The sequence below is a fragment of the Ceratotherium simum genome, chromosome 7, assembly GCF_057802395.1.
Source record: "Ceratotherium simum simum isolate JZ-2026a chromosome 7, ASM5780239v1, whole genome shotgun sequence".
NCBI classification, from domain to species: domain Eukaryota; kingdom Metazoa; phylum Chordata; class Mammalia; order Perissodactyla; family Rhinocerotidae; genus Ceratotherium; species Ceratotherium simum.
This window is the reverse complement of record NC_141906.1, coordinates 20688938-20707094: the sequence shown is the minus strand read 5'-3', so window position 1 is coordinate 20707094 and position 18157 is coordinate 20688938. Positions and strand designations below refer to the sequence as shown.

The following is an 18157-nucleotide window of genomic DNA, read 5'->3' as shown; positions in this document are numbered from 1 at the left end:
ATAAATGAGATAACATTTCCTTTTAAAATAAATTTAAGTTCAAAAGTGAGCTGATTTAAACATTATGTAAATAACAGTTCAGGTATTAAGAGACCACGGTAATACTGTGAAGATGGTAAACAATGAATTAAGTCTGGGAAAAACTGCCCTACAGCATAAAATTCAAGTTTCTCTGTATGATTGTGGTGATTTCAAAACAAGTTTGCAAACTGTTTGATATTCCTCTCCTTGAACCAAAAGGGCCCCTTTAAACTACCTCCAGGAACAGAATGTGGCCTACATGAAGGGTTACCTTCCAAGGGGGCTCAACTTGCAAGGCCAGGTTAGATAAAGGCCACGCAACCTCTGCCAGTCTCTCTAGGGGCGTTGGCTTTCAAGTCCTGAGTCACCTGATAAGAGAAATATAGCTACCTCTGAGGCCACCACACTGGAGGGACAACAGGAATTCATAAATGTTGGGGGGGGGTAGTGAGGGCACAGAGCTGAGGAGCCCCAGCTGCTTGAGTTTTCCCAGCTCAGGCACCACACATGGGGGTGAGTCTTCTGACGATTCTAGCCCCAGCCACCGTCTAATACTACACGAGAACACAACTCCAAAACCATGAGAGATAATAATAAAACTATTGTTGATTAAACACCCACTATGTTTTGGGGCATTAGGAGAACAACGGTAGATCCAACCTTTCACGAGTTAGTCCCTGAGACCTGTCTCTGTAGTCTCATCTTGATACTGCTCACTCTGCCCCACTATGTACAGCAAAAATGACGAATTGGTAGTTATGTACACAGAACTTTGCACACGCTGCTTCACTCCTCTCTGTCTTTGCACAGGCTAAGCTCTCAACCTGGAATGCCCCTCCTTGCCTTGTCCACTTAAAAAATAACTATTCATGGGCCAGCCCCGTGGCTTAGCGCTTAAGTGCGCGCGCTCTGCTACTGGCGGCCCGGGTTCAGATCCCAGGCACGCACCAACGCACCGCTTCTCCGGCCATGCTGAGGCCGCGTCCCACATACAGCAACTAGAAGGATGTACAACTATGACATGCAACTATCTACTGGGGCTTTGGGGAAAAAAAGGAGAAGGATTGGTCGTGGATGTTAGCTCAGAGCCAGTCTTTCTCAGCAAAAAAAAGAGGAGGATTAGCATGATGTTAGCTCAGGGCTGATCTTCCTCACAAAAAATTTTAAAAAATAAATAAATAAATAACTATTCATAGTGGTCAAAAGGTACAAAACAAACAAAAAAATCTCCTTCAAAATCTGAACTGGCACCACTTCCTCTGTGAAACCTTGCCCTCATCTTCCTCACTCCTTTCCCACCAGGGACTGAATTAATCCTTTCCTCCCAGTGCCACTTGTATGGCGGCATAAATCACACTACAGTGTACTGACCATTTATGTCTTGTCCACTAAACTATTAAGTTCCTTAAGGGTAGGGATTGTATGTCTGTATGCAGCTGGTCCTACAGGGGCCTAATGAACCTTTGCTGATCTGAAGTAGCTTCTCCTTCTGCTTCCTTATTTAGCCTATTTCCACTAAAAACATTTCCCTCTAAGCTCCTGGCTGATGAGAGCAGGAACGATGCCGAGCCAATGCTGCTCTCCTTAGTCTCTCAAACCCTAATGTCCAGTTCCAGGATTTTACTTACTCGACCATTTGGGTAAAGCTTTCTTTTCTGGGTTCACGACTCTTAGGAACAGCAACCCTACACTGACCCAGCACTAAAAGCTGACTTTTAAAATACAATTAGGTGGGACCTACTAGTTTACTACCTGGGACATAACTGGGTCCTCAATAAACATTATTCCTCTTCCTTTTCTCACTTCAGAAATCTTCCTTAATCTGTCTCCTAAGCAATCAAGTTTCTTCACACTTCTTCCTGCTCCTCCCCTCCCCCAGAGCCACACTTTTCCCAGATCTTAACATCCCTCTAGACTTTGGCCCTTGACTCGCCTCAGCACCAAACTATGCATCTTTAACATGCAATTGCCTCCCTGCTCCCAACTCAGCCAGGCTGAGTTCATCAAACGAGGTATAATTTAAGAGAGAGGCTTTTACGTCACATTACCTAGGTCTAGCGTGTCAAATACCATTGCTTATAGGATTCACTGTAAAGTTTTTCAGAAGGAGAGTGATGCAATTATCCCCAAACATCAAGAAAAGGAATTTGGGGCCGGCCCCGTGGCTTAGCGGTTAAGTGCGCACGCTCTGCTGCTGGCGGCCCGGGTTCGGATCCCGGGCGCACACCGACGCACTGCTTCTCCGGCCATGCTGAGGCCGCATCCCACATACAGCAACTAGAAGGATGTGCAGCTATGACATACAACTATCTACTGGCGCTTTGGGGGGAAAATAAATAAATAAATAAAATCTTTAAAAAAAATATTTTAAAGAAAAGGAATTTGGCTATAACATGTAAGGATAACAGAAAACAAACAAACAAAACACAGGATTGGGAATCAGAAGACTTGGGTGCGATTTCTTGATCTGCCTATCACTAAAGGCTTTTTTTTTGTAAACTAATGCAGAAATGTTCCTCCATAAATGTTGCAGAAAATGTTTCTAATGGTATAGTACACACTAAAATAAGAACCATTACAAGAATTTGAATATAGGTAGCCTCACTCACTAAAAATACTAAAGTGAACAGAAGTTTACAAATTTTATAGGAAAAAGGTTATTTTAGAGTTTTTTAATCGATAAAGTTTAATTCCTACTTTAGTCCTTACTACAAACTTAATTACAGTTTAAATATAAAAATTGGAACCATAGGGGCCGGCCCCGTGGCATACTGGTTAAGTGCACGCGCTCCGCTGCTGGCAGCCCAGGTTCGTATCCCGGACACGCACAGACGCACCGCTTGTCAGGCCATGCTGTGGCGGCGTCCCATATAAAGTGGAGGAAAATGGGCACAGATGTTAGCCCAGGGCAAGTCTTCCTCAGCAAAAAGCGGAGGATTGGCATGGATGTTAGCTCAGGGCTGATCTTCCTCACCAAAAAAAAAAAAATAGAACCATAAAAACACTAGGAAAAAACACGAATGATTTTTATAATTCTAATGAGTGAAGAAAATTTTTCAAAGTATGACACCAAATTCAACTCAAAAGACATTAAGGGGGGGAAAAAAGCCATGAAAGAAAATATCACACATTTGCCTACATAAAAATTTAAAACATGTGAAAGGCAAATAATTAGCATAAAATCAAAAGTTACAAACTTTTCAAATAAAAGAAAAAAACTGGGGAAAAAATATCATATGGCAAAGAGTTCTAACTACAAGAAAATCTACAAGAAAAAATAATGATCAAACAGAAAAATGAACAAAGTATTTGAACAGAAAATTCACATACGTACAACTGCCAACGGGCATAAAAAGTGTTCAACTTCAGTAATAACTAAAGAAATCCTAAATAAAGTAACAATAAATCCCTTTTCACCTATCAGATTGGCAAAGATTAAAATGATCTATAATGCCCATGTTGGCAAAGATGTGGTGGAAACAGGCACCTTTATATACTGTTGATGAGAAATAAATTAATGCAACTTCTTTGGAAAGCAGTTTGGTGATATGTATTAACATTTTAAGCAAGCATACCCTTTGATCAGCAAACCTTCCCTTCTAGGAACTTTGCCTAAGGTAACGCAAGTACTAGAACACTTGGGCAAAGACAGCCATATACTGCTGTTTACTGCAGCACTGTTTTGCATAACAGGAAAAATTGGAAACAACTCAAATGTCCATCAATAGGGGTTTGGTTAAATAAACTATGATACATATACCTGAGGAAACACAACGCTGCTGTTAAAAGTAATGTACTGACATGGAAAAATAGCCTAGGTAAATTATCAAGTAAGAAAATTTTCAGTAGAGTATAATCATTTTTTCTATTATAGTAAAATATACATAATATAAAATTTGCCATTTTAAACATTTTTAAGTTTACAATTCAGTGGCATTAATTACATTCACAATGTTGTGCAACTATCACCACTATCTATTTCTAAAACTTTTTCATCACTCCAAACAGAAACTCTGTAAACATTAAGCAACTGCTCCTCACTCTCCCCTCTCCCCAAGCTTCTGAACATCTCTCATCTACTTTCTGTCTCTATGAATTTGCCTATCACAGATATTTCATATAAGCAGAATCATATAATATTTGTCCTTTTGTGTCTGGCTTACTTCATTTAGCACAATGTTTTCAAGGTTCATCCATGTTGTAGCAGGTATCAGAACTTAATCCCTTTTTATGGCTGATTAATATTCCATTATACGTATACACCACATTTTGCTTACTCATTCATCTGTGGATGAACATTTGGGTTGTTTCCACCTTTTGGCTACTGTGAATGATGCTGCAATTAACATTGGCATACAAGCATCTGAGTCCCCGTTTTCAACTCTTTGGGTTTTATACCTAGGAGTGGGTCGTATGGCAAGTTTTAGCTTTTTGAGGAACCAAAAGAATTTGCTTCCACAACAGCTGTACCATTCGCATTCTACCAGCAATGTATGAGGGTTCTACTTTCTCCACATCCTCACCAAAACTTTTTACTTTCATCTTTTGGTTAGAGTATAATCTTATCTTGTGAAAATAAAATAAATGTATATATAAATGTATTATAGAAAAAAAGATCCATTGATAACCAACTGGTTAACAATGATTACATTTCTGGGGCACGGGTTTATAGGAGAGGCTCATATTCCGACTTATATGTTTTTCTATTTTGTAAAAGTTTTAGAATAAATGTATTGCTTCATTATAAAAAAAAAAAGAAAAAAATCTTTAACAAAAATCAGCCTGAGACAGTTTCATGCATGCTTGCTAATCAGAAATTGTAACACATTACAGTCCTTGTGTTATGTACACAGCAAGGCCCTGAATCAGCAGGAGCGAACAGATCTGAGGCCCAATCCTAGTTCCGCCACTTTGGGCGCTCAGTTTTCTCATCTCTAAACTCTGACGCACCTGGGACTGGATCAGAGTTCTAAACCAGCACGCCAGTAACGGGTTACAGCTGTGCAAACACACTGACTCCTTCAACCCCTGGGGCAGCACTGGGGCTCAGTGTTACCAGCAGCCTCCTCCTTTTATGCCAGTGTGCCTTACAAAAATGATCACTTTCTGTGTGTGTAGGGATAGGAAAAAGGTTGGACAGTGCTAGGTCAGGTAACCTTTAATATCCCTTCCCACACTGAAACGGAATTCTCTGATTGTGCTGAACTAACGAGGGAAGCTAAGAAAAGGAGAGCTTGAGGGAAGCTAAGAAAAGGAGAGCTTTAGGGAAAATCTAAGAGTCACTGACCACGAAAAAGAAATGAAGATCCTGCCCCAAGGGGAGAAGCAAGCATAGACAAGGATTCAAGAAATGAGAATGCCAAGGAAGAGCGGGCAGCTTGTATTTACCAACTCAAGTGTCTCACCTGAAGCCACAGGTCCTGAAGCAGACAGCATGGGGCAGGGCCTGGAGCCATGCTGCTCCAGGAGAAGCATCCCAAAGTGACCTGCTTGGGTAGCAGAGAAGGAGAAAACCTGACCTCTGTGGGAAGAGGCACTGAGGCCTGGCTCAGTGAAAGCCCAGTGAAATCCTTTCTTCCAGGTGTTCTCAGCCTATCAACTGCCAACTGTGGACTTTGCCCTTGAAATTCAACTCTTGGGCTAAAGAGATAATCTCCCAGGCATGTCCTGTGTAAACCTAGCTAATCAACAGAACACACTCAATGTTGAGCCTGCCTGCCGTCCCTGAAATAGTCCTGCCAATCAGGAGGCTGTGCTAAAGGGCCGGGGGGAGCTTATCCTGGCATAAATGTCACTTGTCCTAATAGAATTAAGTGCCCAGGATGGGCATTTTCCAAAAATCAGTCAAACAGCTGTTTAGACACAAGCACACAGCTGGAAGCCTCATCCAGAAGTGATATGGATATCGTGAGAAGAGTCACTGCGACTGAGGGCACAGACCTCTACCAAGCTTTGTTGATGTTATAGGGTAAGCCACCCAAGAGAGTCTGAAGTATAGACGTGAAATTCTAGGTTAATGAAAGAAGGCATACCAATTAACATCTGGCCCTCCCACCCTTATTTGAGTCTCAGCTGCGGAGCCTCTTAAGCAGTGGTTCCCAAAGAGCAGCAGCACTTAGAAACTTGTTAAAATTGCAAATTCTCAGGCCCCACTTCAGACCTACTGAAGTGGGAACAGAAACAAGCTCTCCAGGTGAGTCTGCGGCACGCTCAAGTCTGAAAACCACCGCTCTAAGGCTCCAGAGAGCTCTGCCTTCTGGAGTTCAGACCTCCCAGATTTCCTTTATATTCTGCTTTCAATGCATTTTGAGGGACTGAAATATTACCTCTCTAGTTATACCCAAGAAGGCAGACAAGTTCCTCCCCCTCCAGTTCTATCTTCCACATGGTCTCACAGCTTTCTGTTCTACCAACCAAGTCCAACTGTGTTCCTTTCCTGCTTCCAGAACAACGATTCCTCAATTCCTAGAGGGTTCAAGCCCCTCAAGATCTCACCTCAACCAATCTTTCCAGCCTCATGTTCTAACTCATCTGTGTCCCTGCTCATGGTAGGCGACCATCTAATGTCTATTCCAGAATCAATGCTCAAGATAAAAACATCATCTAAAGGAATCTTTCCTAACCTTCAGAAGCAAAGTAGTTACTGAAATAGACAGGGAAAGAGGAGGCAGGAGAGCAGAATCCCATTACTTACAAAAGAAATTCCTCTGTGTGTCAGGAACCTATGCTAAATTTGAAATTCAATCTCACCCTGCTCTGCCCTTCACAAATGACTCCGTCTAAGCCAACTGACTAGGCTGAACACAGATCCCATGAACACCAAGGAATGAGTTTATAAACACCCTACACATTTTCATTTCAGAATCCTGACCCTTGATTTATAGGATCCAAACAGGACCAGTCCCTCAAAAAAGAAGTACCAACCAACAGAAACTAGTCAATGATCAATTTCCAGCAAGTGAAAGTTGTGGCCTGATAAATTTCTTTCCTCAAATATTTCCAACAAACTTGGAGACTCTAAAAGAGACCTGTAAACTAGGAAATCAGAGTTTATTTACAAACGCTAGTTTACTGACAAATTACTTAAATTTTCCAAAACAAATTCCATCTTCTTTCTATAAAATAGGAGGAATCGTAATCTAAGATATCTAACTACTTGTGGAGTATTAATGAGAAAGACTGTCACTCTTCCCACCCAGATACAGAGAGGTGATTCAGGTTATCTGTTTCTGAGTCTTGTCACATACCCCTTCCCTTCCCAGTTTTTGATATGGACTGGCATTCTCAGTATTTAACCAGGTACTCCTTTCAAAGAAAGCTGGAAAAAACGCATTCAACTCCACAATCAATCAAAATCCATCCTATCTCTCAATGGATAGAAAGGAGAACATAACAGTAAACAACACACAACAATTCAGGAAAAAAATGCTCATTAAATATTCTAGATAACTAAGAGGAGGTGCCTGTGGTATAACAATTACAACCAGGAAATAGAAAGAGCACATCCTTTGGACTCATACAGACTTAGATTTGGATTTTAAGCAAGTTAGCCCCCCTGAGTTGCTCATCTGTAGACATCAGAACATCAACAAATTCACTCACAGATTGTTATGAGAATTTACTGAAATGATGCAAGTGAAAATGCCTAGTATAACACAATGCCTGGAATAGACTAAGCATTCTGCGAATGATATAACACAGACCTAGAATCTATAGAAATTTTTAAAACACATATTGCTTGATCCCAAGAATTACGCAGAACTGAATTATATTTATTCCCCTTCCTTTAGCTAATTAGCTATGTGCCTATCCCCACTCCAGATCCGTTCTATTTCCCCATATTCTTTTTCTTGATTCTTAGACAACCAAATTCAATGTTCATCTTAGCCAACCATTCCTCCAAATTTTGACACCTTATCCCTAATCGTGCAACAGACCTAGAATATATACCCCTCATACTAGTTATCCAAACTCCTTACCATGGCCAAAGGCTCTACCTGAACTAGCCTCTACCAACATCTCATACCCCTACATCCACCAGCTCACTATATTTTAACAACGATGACTTTCTCTATGTTCTTTCAACATGCCAAGCAAGCTTCTTCCCTCTCTCAGGGGCTTTGCCTTTGCTGCTCCCTCTTCCAGGAATGTACTTTCCCCAAATCCGCACATTCACAGCTTCCTCCCATCCTTGAACTTGCAGCTCAAATGTCCTATCATCAGAGAAGTCTTCTCTAACTTCTCTTTTGAAAATAGCTTTCAAATTCCTGTTGCTCCCTCTCTTTCACATCACCATTATTTCCTTCACAGCTCATACTACTATCTCTATCTCATTTATTGATTTGCTTACTTGTTTACTGACTGCTCCCCCACTCTACTTTAAGCTCCATGACACAAGGACTTGGCTGTCTTCGTTATCTTGACATCCCCAGCATATAGAACAGTGCCTAGGACAGAATGGATACTCAATAAATATGTACTGAATGAATAAATAAATAGATAAAAAGTTTCTAAACAAGAGAGGCAGAGTTGGACACCACCACCCCCTTTTCTCTGACTAACCGGTGGCAGTAGGAGGTAGGATCTCAGGGAAAGAGGGTAAATTAAAGAGAGAAAAGGCTGAGGAGGAATAAACCCTGTTTATTGAGTTTGCGGAGCACAAACAGATCAAGTCATCCCAACTCTCCCTCTGAGGAACATTAACTGCTATCAGGGGCTGGGAGGACGGCACAGGTGTTACAGACTCCATGGCTTTCTTTTTGTTTTCCCCACCAATTTTTCTTATTTTGGTAAAATACACATAACTCCATGGCTTTCTCCTTTAGTTTCTAGAGCTTCCCAGGGCTCAACTTCTTCCAGCAAAGCTACGCAGACATCTAACCTTGGGTGTTTTTCAGGTGAAAAGAAGTCTGGATAGCACTGCTTTTGAAACCCATCCGGGTTCACCAAACGATGTGAGTTTTGAGACGAAAAAGCTATTCTATTGTTCATTAAATATGAGATTTAAATAAAACAAAAATTTCCAGTTGTTCCTCATTGTTTTCTTTTTAATTTGATCCCTGCCACTTCCCTTGGGCACTTACTCAGAGCTAACAAAACCCACCGCCCGTCTCACCACCAGAATCCTCACAGCTGGCTCTCCCAGCACAGTTGAGCAGTAACTCAATCCTGAGCAGCAGTGATGACTCAAACCCAGAGAGACAGGGACCCAGAGAGGACAGTGCTGCCCATTCCATTTCAAAAACACCAATTTTTCTGGCAGTCTTTCCATTTACATCTGAAGCCAAAGGGCTGAGTGAATCGGGGTTAGAGGGAAGCAAAGAAAATAAGGAACTTCAGTGCTCTCTTTCTTTTTCTTTTTTTTTACTGAGGAAGATTCATCCTGAGCTAACATCCTCTGCCAATCTTCCTCTTTTTGCATGTGAGCCACCGCCACAGCATGACCACTGACAGACGAGTGGTGTAGGTCCCCACCCAGGAACCAAGCCTGGAACACCAAAGCGGAGCATGCTGAACTTTACCACTAGGCCACTGGGGCTGGCCCTCAGTGTCTCTTTCCTTTCTAGATTCCAAAGCCTCAATTCTCTGAATACAGCAGCAGAGTTAGTCAAGTCACAGACTACAAACCAAGGTCACTGCCATTGCCTAGTTCATCTCGCTGTCCCAGGTATTTTTCCTCTTGCACTCAAGTACCACACTTCTTTAGAGTTGCTGGGGTCAGTCAGGTTCTTTAATTTCCTTTCCCTATTTGCATCCATTTGCTAAGTGACAAAGTATATGCACACATGGGTCTGATCTTCCTATCCTCAGACCTTTATAAATGAGTACAAAGCCCCATGTGTGGTTTCTATACCCTGTGGTCTTCACCTCTTTTAATCACTCCACAGAATGCATGGTAGGTCAAAATTTGCTAATAAACTAAATGTAGTAAGGGACTCTAGCATAACTTGGTGCCAAGAAAACTTATCTCCAATAAAAAGTGTCGGGCATAGTTTTGGTAGCTCTACATACTGTCAAGGCTGAGCTTCCCCCGATTGTACAGGGAGCTACTGTAGGGTCTGAGTTCCTGCCTGTGGGAGCCTACAGAAGCAAAACTGCAGAAGAAATAAAATGTTTGACCCTAACCTGCAGAGTTTGGTCTTCTAAAGCAAAAGGAACCTTAAATTATAAACGGCCTCACTCAAAGGGAAAATTTGTGAAGCACCTTCTCCCAGGAACTCCCCATTCTGCCCTAGGCCTGCTTGGGTTCAGCAGGCCCATAAATTGGCACTGTTGATATGACCTTTCCAGGCTATATTTCAACAAGAGATAACAACAAAGCTGAGAGCTTTGGTAGCACTCAAAGGAGATTTGAAGGACTTAAAACATGCTGCTAAGTTTGGCAGCAAAAGTTCCTATTTCTTGCAGTTGAAAGAGGAAATCTCCTTATAATTACACTTGTAGATAAGATGCACCAAGCTACTCATGTTACTCATTCTTGTTAGGAACAGATCCACCGCTCCTCTGAGAGTGGTCTGAGCGATCACTGCTGGGGCAAGTCTCACCTGGGGCTGGGGAGTCAACACATCTCTTGGAAGATCAAGTGCCAGGAGCATCCTGATACAGCTTACTGTCTTAGCCACAACCACCTGCCCAGAGATATTCGCCACTCTCGCTATCTCTGAGTTCACAATCTCCCTCAGTCCACTTCCCATCTCGCTCTTGCACACAGGGTTCTGCCATGTGCCTATCCCAGCGCCATATAACATACGTTACTCATCAGAGAGGGTCCTTTCAACCTAGATGCTCCTTTGGTTCAGCCAGATTCCCACTCTGGTTTATATATTTCTTTACAAAAGCACGGTACAAGAGCTATGATCTATGTACTGATTAGAGGACACTTATTACTGCTCTGCTGATACTAGATATCTGCCCAAGACACAGAGGAAGGAACTATCGCCTCACATTTCTCAGCAGAACAAACTGGACAGACTAACCACTCAGTCACAAACTCTGCTTGGCTTACCAGGGAATAATAAATATAACAATAATTGCTCACATTTCACTCAGCACTAGATATGAGGTACTGTTCTTAAGCACTTGATATTTAGGCCTCACCACAACCCTATGAAATAGTACTATTACCACCTCCACTTTACAGAAGAGGAACTGGGGCATGGACAAGCTAAGGAACTTATCCAAGGTTACAGAGCTAGTGAGTGCCAGAGCCAGAATGTGAACCCCAACAGTCCAAACCCAGAGCCCAGGCTCTCAACATTACTCTTTTCATTGGCTGGCTCTTCCCCTAACACACAGGTGTGTCTTTGAGCATAACTGGCTCACTCCAAACTCTCAAGGAGAGAGGGTTGGTCAGAAAACACTGACATTTTTTACCACTGAGAGAAGAAACAGTGATGGCAGTATTTATTCCCAGAGCTGGTCTCAGTCTATACAGCATAACAAACAACTACCCCCAACATCTGTAGACCAAAATTTTCCCAGGGGTACCAAGTGAAACCCACCTCCTTTCTTACTGACCTGGTAGACTTTCTAGCTTCCTAAAGGCTAGAGCCTCTCTGCAAGTTGTTGCAACCACGCCCTAAGCATCTGAGAACAAGTTCCCAGTCTCCAAGTCATGAGAACCAAGTCGAAATGCTTCCTGGAATCCAACTGATGGGGTTAAAAAAAAAGTTATTCAAATATATTTTTTTCAATTTAAAAATACGGAACGCTTCATGAATTTGCGTGTCCTCCTTGTGCAGGGGCCATGCTAATCTTCTCTGTATCGTTCCAATTTTTAGTATATGTGCTGCTGAAGCGAGCACTACTCAAATATTTTTTAAGCATAAACTACATATGTTGGCCAATTTGAGGAAATAAAATGTATAAAATGTTATACTTAAACAGAACTTCAGGGAATCTAGTTGGGAAGACAAGACATACCCATTTGAAGAGTCAAGTCAGAATGTTGATTGAAAACACTCAATAAAACCTCCACTTTCTAGAAGAGGAAACTGAAGCCTAGAGAAGCCAAGTTACTTCCCCAAAGTCACCCAGCCAAGTGACAGATACAGTCAGCACTAAAGCTCAGATCTGCTGACTATGTGGCCAGGGCAGAGAAATTCATAGGAGGGAGAGATCTCTAACAGCAGCAGCAGCTAACATTTATTAGGAACATATTTGTGCCAGGAACGAAGCTAAGTGCTTTATATAAATTAACTCATGTTATTAACCCTTAGAACAAATCTTTGAGATGGGTAACATTACTCCCAATTTACAGATGAAGACACTAAGGTTAACAGAGGTTAACTCCCCAGAGGTCCACAGACAGTAAGAGGAAGAGCCAGACGACAAACCTCCAGAGCTGGCCGCAAAGCCTGTGCTCCAAGCTGGGTCTTGAGGAATACATAGGCAGAATTCGTGGAAGTGGGAGGGAAGAGTTCTGGGGTAGCCTGTGTCCAGAGCACTGTAAGCAGCTTGTGAAGGGCCTCCAATGCTGGGTTAAGGAGGCCCACAGGGGCCCTACCTGGGCTGGCCTGCAGGAAGGGCGTAGGCAAGAGGCAGTTCTAGTCTCCCGTCACTGTGAAGGGTAAGCATCCTACCAGGAGGGTAAAGCTGCGACTATGAAGCTGGGTTGAAAAGGACCACCTCAGAAACTCTCCTGGGGTCTTGACAGAAAGATGAATAAAATGCAAAGTATAAACTCCTACTAAATGAAGAATCTGGTTTGACTTTTCTAGCGTAGTAACCACAACCTGATTAAGAGTTGCCAGCCTTACTCTCTTCAAATGCTGCTCTAAGTTGATAATAATAATGGAAAACATTGAACATTCTACATGCCTGGCACTGGCCTGAGAGCTTTAGGTGTATCATTTCATTTAATCCTCACCACAACTATAACAAGCTTGGGCCTGATAAGGACGTTTTGATCAATGATGGACCAATATACGACGGTGGTCCCATAAGATTAGCACGATATAGCCTAGGTGTGTAGTAGGCTATACCATTTAGGTTTGTCTAAGTACACGCTACGATGTTTGCACAAGGACGAAATCACCTAACGATGCATTTCTCAGAACATATCCCAGTCGTTAAGCGACGCATGACTGTATATCCATTTTAAAGATGCCTCGAAGAAAATTGAGGCTCAGAGAGATTATATAACTTGCCCAAGGTCACACAGCTAGTAAACATAATTTCAGGTTCTAAACGTAGGCTTGTAAGACCCGAGCTCCAGCTCTTACTCACGGCACTACCCTAGATGTGACAGTCTCATATTAAGTACAAATGGTTCCATCAGAGCTGCTCGAAGACAGCACCATACACTCACTGAGGATCTAACAGTCACTGATAGTTGAATAAATACATTACAGCTTGATTCATTTAAAAGCAATCTATAGGAGCCGGCCCCGTGGCGACGGTTAAGTGCGCGCTCTCCACTGCTGGCAGCCCAGGTTTGGATCCCAGGCGTGCACCGATGCACTGCTTATCAAGCCATGCTGTGGCGGCATCCCATATAAAGTGGAGGAAGATGGGCCCAGATGTTAGCCCAGGGCCAGTCTTCCTCAGCAAAAAGAGGAGGATTGGCATGGATGTTAGCTCAGGGCTGATCTTCCTCACAAAAAAAAAAAGCAATCTATAAAAGTTACCTGTCAGAACTCCATAAGGGAGCCTGTGTTCCAAGAACACAAGTGAGCACACCAAAATTCAGTTCCTCGAACAAAGCTAAAGAGTTCTAAAAACTAGCTGACTTCATAATTTTCTTTCCGATTTTCCCATTTCCCTTTTCCTATCCCCCCCACGCCCCACCCTTTGACACTCTCAAAGAAGCTTCGACACAGGTCTAGAACCCTCAGTCTCCTCCTATTTCCAGCCCTTCAGTTGGCTCTCTTCCATCATTCAAACAGTGCTTTACATCCAAGTCTAAGAGTTGAACCCTCCTCCTTTGTCCCAGCCTAAAGAATGAGAAAGTCAATAACCCTACCACCAAAACCCAAAACTTCAGCAGGTCTACGTTTCTTCTCTTTCAATCACACAGACAGACAGAGGCTCACAGTGGGGAGGAAATAACTACAATACAATATCTAATACAACGTATATGAGATAAGTCCCACACCTGATACTTTCTAGATCCTCCCCAGCCCTAGGCCCAGACCCTCTGTAATCACTGACTAAATGGGTGAGCAGACCACGAGGGCACAGTGGCATGAGAGATGCCTCCGAGCCCAAGAGCAAATGAACAGGGGTGTCAACCCCAATGCCAGCCACTGCCACTCACCCTCGCCCTCCCAGTATTTGTTAGGACCTATGCAACATTGTCTCCTTGAGTCCCCTGGGGGCAGGCCAGCCTTCTGCTAAATTGTAAAGCCTCCTTGGTCAGCCCCAGGTACCCGCTTCTATCACCCCAGCTGCCCCTGAGAACTACCTTCTCCTCAGTCCCCTTGCCCAGGGACTCTCTCCTGTTACCTTCTAGTAGTCTTTCAACTGCTTCAGATCTTGTTTCTCACAACCCTCTGTTTATCTCATTTTTCCCACATTCAAATAGTCCTTCATTCACTGTGCTGCTTCCTGTTAGTCAATCTCCAGCTCATATACAAATCCTTCAGTGACAACAAGTCACACAGAAGAGTCTGGATCTTTGAGAAACCAGTGGTTTCATGATAAACCCTTAGGAATAGGTCAGCTTTGGTTAAGAAGCCTTCATGCCCTAATTGCACATAATTCAACCTTTATAAAGACAGTGCAATCTAACGTCCAGGCAGTTTTTAGAAGAGAAGAGTGTTGTGATAATTTCAACAGCCTCTCGACAACGGTGTATCAGAGTCAAAAAAAAAAAAAGAGGAAGGATCTTTGAAGAAATCCTTCAATAAGGTAGTCTAGACTCATTTAACATCCTCCTGTCCCCTACACACACACAGGCGCATTTTCTAGGGCCTACAGCTAGAAATGGAGACCCCAGCGGGGTTTTTCTATCAGACAATATTACGTGGCATGTTCCCCTAGGACAGATGCACCCAGCACTTCACCCCACACACTCACTGAGACAGAGGCCCACAGCGCCTCCTCCCCAGCATAAAGGAGATGCCGTCTTCCTCCCTACCTCCAGAAGGCACTCACTAGCACGTTTTCCCACAAGCTTTAAAGAGGAGTCTCTGCAGACTATGCCAGATGGTCATTTTTTTTCCTTTCATGCCCTCCTGGCCCCTTCTCCACTTTCCATGGTTCCTCTAACTCAAAGAACTCAATTATCTGCCAGCAGATTTCCCCTTCCCCTCCCCCCGCCCTGCCCTAAACATCCTCTTCTCCCAAGCTAGTGCAGAGGCACAGAAGGGAGACCCAGCCAAAGCTCTGCGGGGCTGCTGCCTGGCCTCCTCCAGGCTCAGGTATGCATTCCCTTTGCTTGGCTGCCTCAGCAAACTCTCTTGGGCCCAATACTGGAAACCAGGAGTCTCCAGAGCAGTGACAGGTAACAGCTAACAGAAGCAACAGGAAGACATGCTCTTCGGTCTCTGAGTCCCACCTGCCTGCAGGGAAGTGCTTTGGAAGGCCCAGGATTCAAACCCTCCCACCTCCCTCAGGTGCCCAGTGGATCTCCCCAAAGCAGTTCTTAGAATCAGACTCGATGGGGAATGGAGCGCAGCCTCTCTTAGCTCCAGGCCAGCAGTGTGGCCATGATATATGGAGTCTGGAGTGCCCCTCCAAAACGTACACCCAAAGCCTTCATTCCAGGGACAGGGGCAGAGCCAGCGGAACTGAGGATGCCCTTGGCCTGTCCTCCAAGGTATTTCAAAGTTTCAACTTCCTTGGGTAACTGATTATTCTAATTTTAGAGAGAGGGAGTCCAGGGGTAGAGTGTGCAGGAAAGGGAGTAGAGGAAGGGGGAGAAAGGGAGTGAGAACAGGAATGTTACTTTTTAATCCTTAAGGAACATGGAGGGATCCAATTTGTGACTCAGCTCTGGGAAGTTGAACCGATGAGGAGTGGGGAACAGCTGCAGCCCCAGTCGAAGCTGTAGACAACTTCTCCTTCAGGCCTTAGAGGCTGCTGTGACATGATTCACCTGGAAAAACGTCTCTGTTGTTAAAAAAAAAAATCTGCCTACTTAGAATCTTCTCAGGGGCTTCTTCCCAGACACCACTCCAGCGCACGGCTGGCAGGTTTTCCCCTGTCCTATAACAAGAGCTGAGGCTGCGGGTGGGGTGCCCAGCCCCTCCTTGTGTACCCACTTAGTGTGTGCCATGAGCCCTGCAGACTCCCTGAGGACTGATCTGGGATGCCCTGGCCTAGAGTCTCCCCTCCCCTGTTACTCTGTTCCTTGGCACAGTCCCACGGCATATCAAGTTTCTCTGCCCTTGGAATTCCCACTTCCTTATTTCTTTCTTTCTTGTTTCCCTCTAAGCTGTAGCCACACGGGTTCCTGAAAGAGCTGCCCAGCCCCCAAGGAGGCTTTCAGAGCAATAACTCTTCCTGCCTGTTAGAACCCTGCCTTTCACACCCAGAACAGAGGAGAAAGGTCTCTCTGCCCACTCAAAACAGTTTCCCCAGCAGAATCTACCAGGTTGAGGGAACCTGCCTAGCAACCAGTAGCCTCTCTTCCAGCCACTAAAATTTATGACATGTAACTGCCAGGTGGCTATGGGACACTAGAAGAGCAAAGGGTCCCTGGAATCCCTCTCCTCTATAGGAAAACACATGAGTCAGGTGACTAAGGAAAGCTTCATCTCTGAAGCATCATTTATGAGGCTCAAAGTCTACCGTGAACATCACTCTTTTTAAACTTCCCAACCCAAAGAAAGCACTATTTGTTTCCTTTAACATCTTGAAGAAGCTTTTTAAGATTTTTCTCATTTTCATTTATAAATGCAGAAAAGAAGAGGGCACTTTATAAATGGGGAAACCAGAACAAAGAGGCAAAGTGACTTTCCAGAAGAGAGCAGGGCCATCCTTCAAGCTTCAACTCATAACATCTTACATTATATAGGATTTGACTTATTCAAAACTATGTTCATGGAAATTATTTCATTTGCTCCTCCCAACAGTCCTGTGAAGTAGTTATCATCTCCATCTCATAGCTAATAAATCTGAAGGTCGCAGAGGTTAAGGGTCTTGCCCATGGCCACCTTGATGGCAAGTAGCAGAACCTGGCCATGGACTCAAGTCTCCCAACCCCAAATCCATTATTCATTCTGCTACACAAAAAGAAACATCATCTGCTAGCCTTCTTCACATGTGTGGGGGCAATAAAACTGGAGAAGCCCCAACCACATCCACATAAGTAGAGGAGAACTGAGATCCTGGATTTGCATTGCCCACCAAAGGGCCCACTGACTCAGAGATGCCTCCTCCTCACCTCCCCCAACTTTAATCCCAACCAACAGTGCTATGCCACATCCCCCCAGTAAAACAGAGTTCAGCCAAGCAGAGGATCCCTGGGGTATAATAAAAGGAGGCCACTTTAGAAGGGGCCCATCTGAAGTCCAGGGCCATTGAGTTCACCCTTGTGGACCCTCAGGCCACAACACTCATGCCTACATGTACACATTCAGGGAGCCCGAATTGGGGACCTGGTCAGTGCTCTCACTGGCAGGCTGACCCGAACTTAATCAGAAGGCCCCCTCATTGTTTGCCAGAATACAAAAGACATTCTGTTCAGAAAGTTCAAGAAGAAAAACCGAGAAGCCAGGACAGCAGCTGTTCCCTCATCCCACAGAGAAGCCAAAGGCATCCACAAAGTTCCCTGAGGCCTAGGAGTAAGTGTAAGATATAACACGGCTGAAGCAGCAGCACATCTCCTATGGGTCTCCACTGCAGGGAGTATCCACTGCATTAATCCTCCTAATAAGATTACTGACAACCTAGCTAGCCCATCACCTATAAAAGTGCCTTTCTGGAAGGATCTCCTCTCCTGGGCCACACTAAGCTCACCACACTCCACTCCTTCTAGGTCAGAACAAGCTTTATCAAAACACAGGGCAAACAGAGTAGAAGGAGTGCCCAGTGTGGACAATGCATGCCCTGAGATTTGGTTAAAATATTAACCCAAGGAATCCACCCAGCACAACCACAGTACCTCTTGTCTCCTCAGGCAACCTAGCTCTTAGCAGCTGCCGCTGAGAGCTCACACTGAGATATCAGGATAAGAAACCTCTTTGCAGAC

At 43.9% G+C, this 18157-nt stretch overlaps 1 protein-coding gene and 1 non-coding gene across 8 annotated transcripts in view; both read right to left on the bottom strand.

Moving 5' to 3' along the window:
• DENND2B (DENN domain containing 2B) overlaps nucleotides 1–18157 on the bottom strand; it is a 152245-nt gene that overhangs the window by 88207 nt on the left and 45881 nt on the right. The window lies entirely within an intron of this gene.
• Nucleotides 11718–11825, bottom strand: LOC147916564 (U6 spliceosomal RNA). Its single transcript, XR_015552823.1, has one exon. It is a non-coding gene; the product is annotated as a U6 spliceosomal RNA (small nuclear RNA).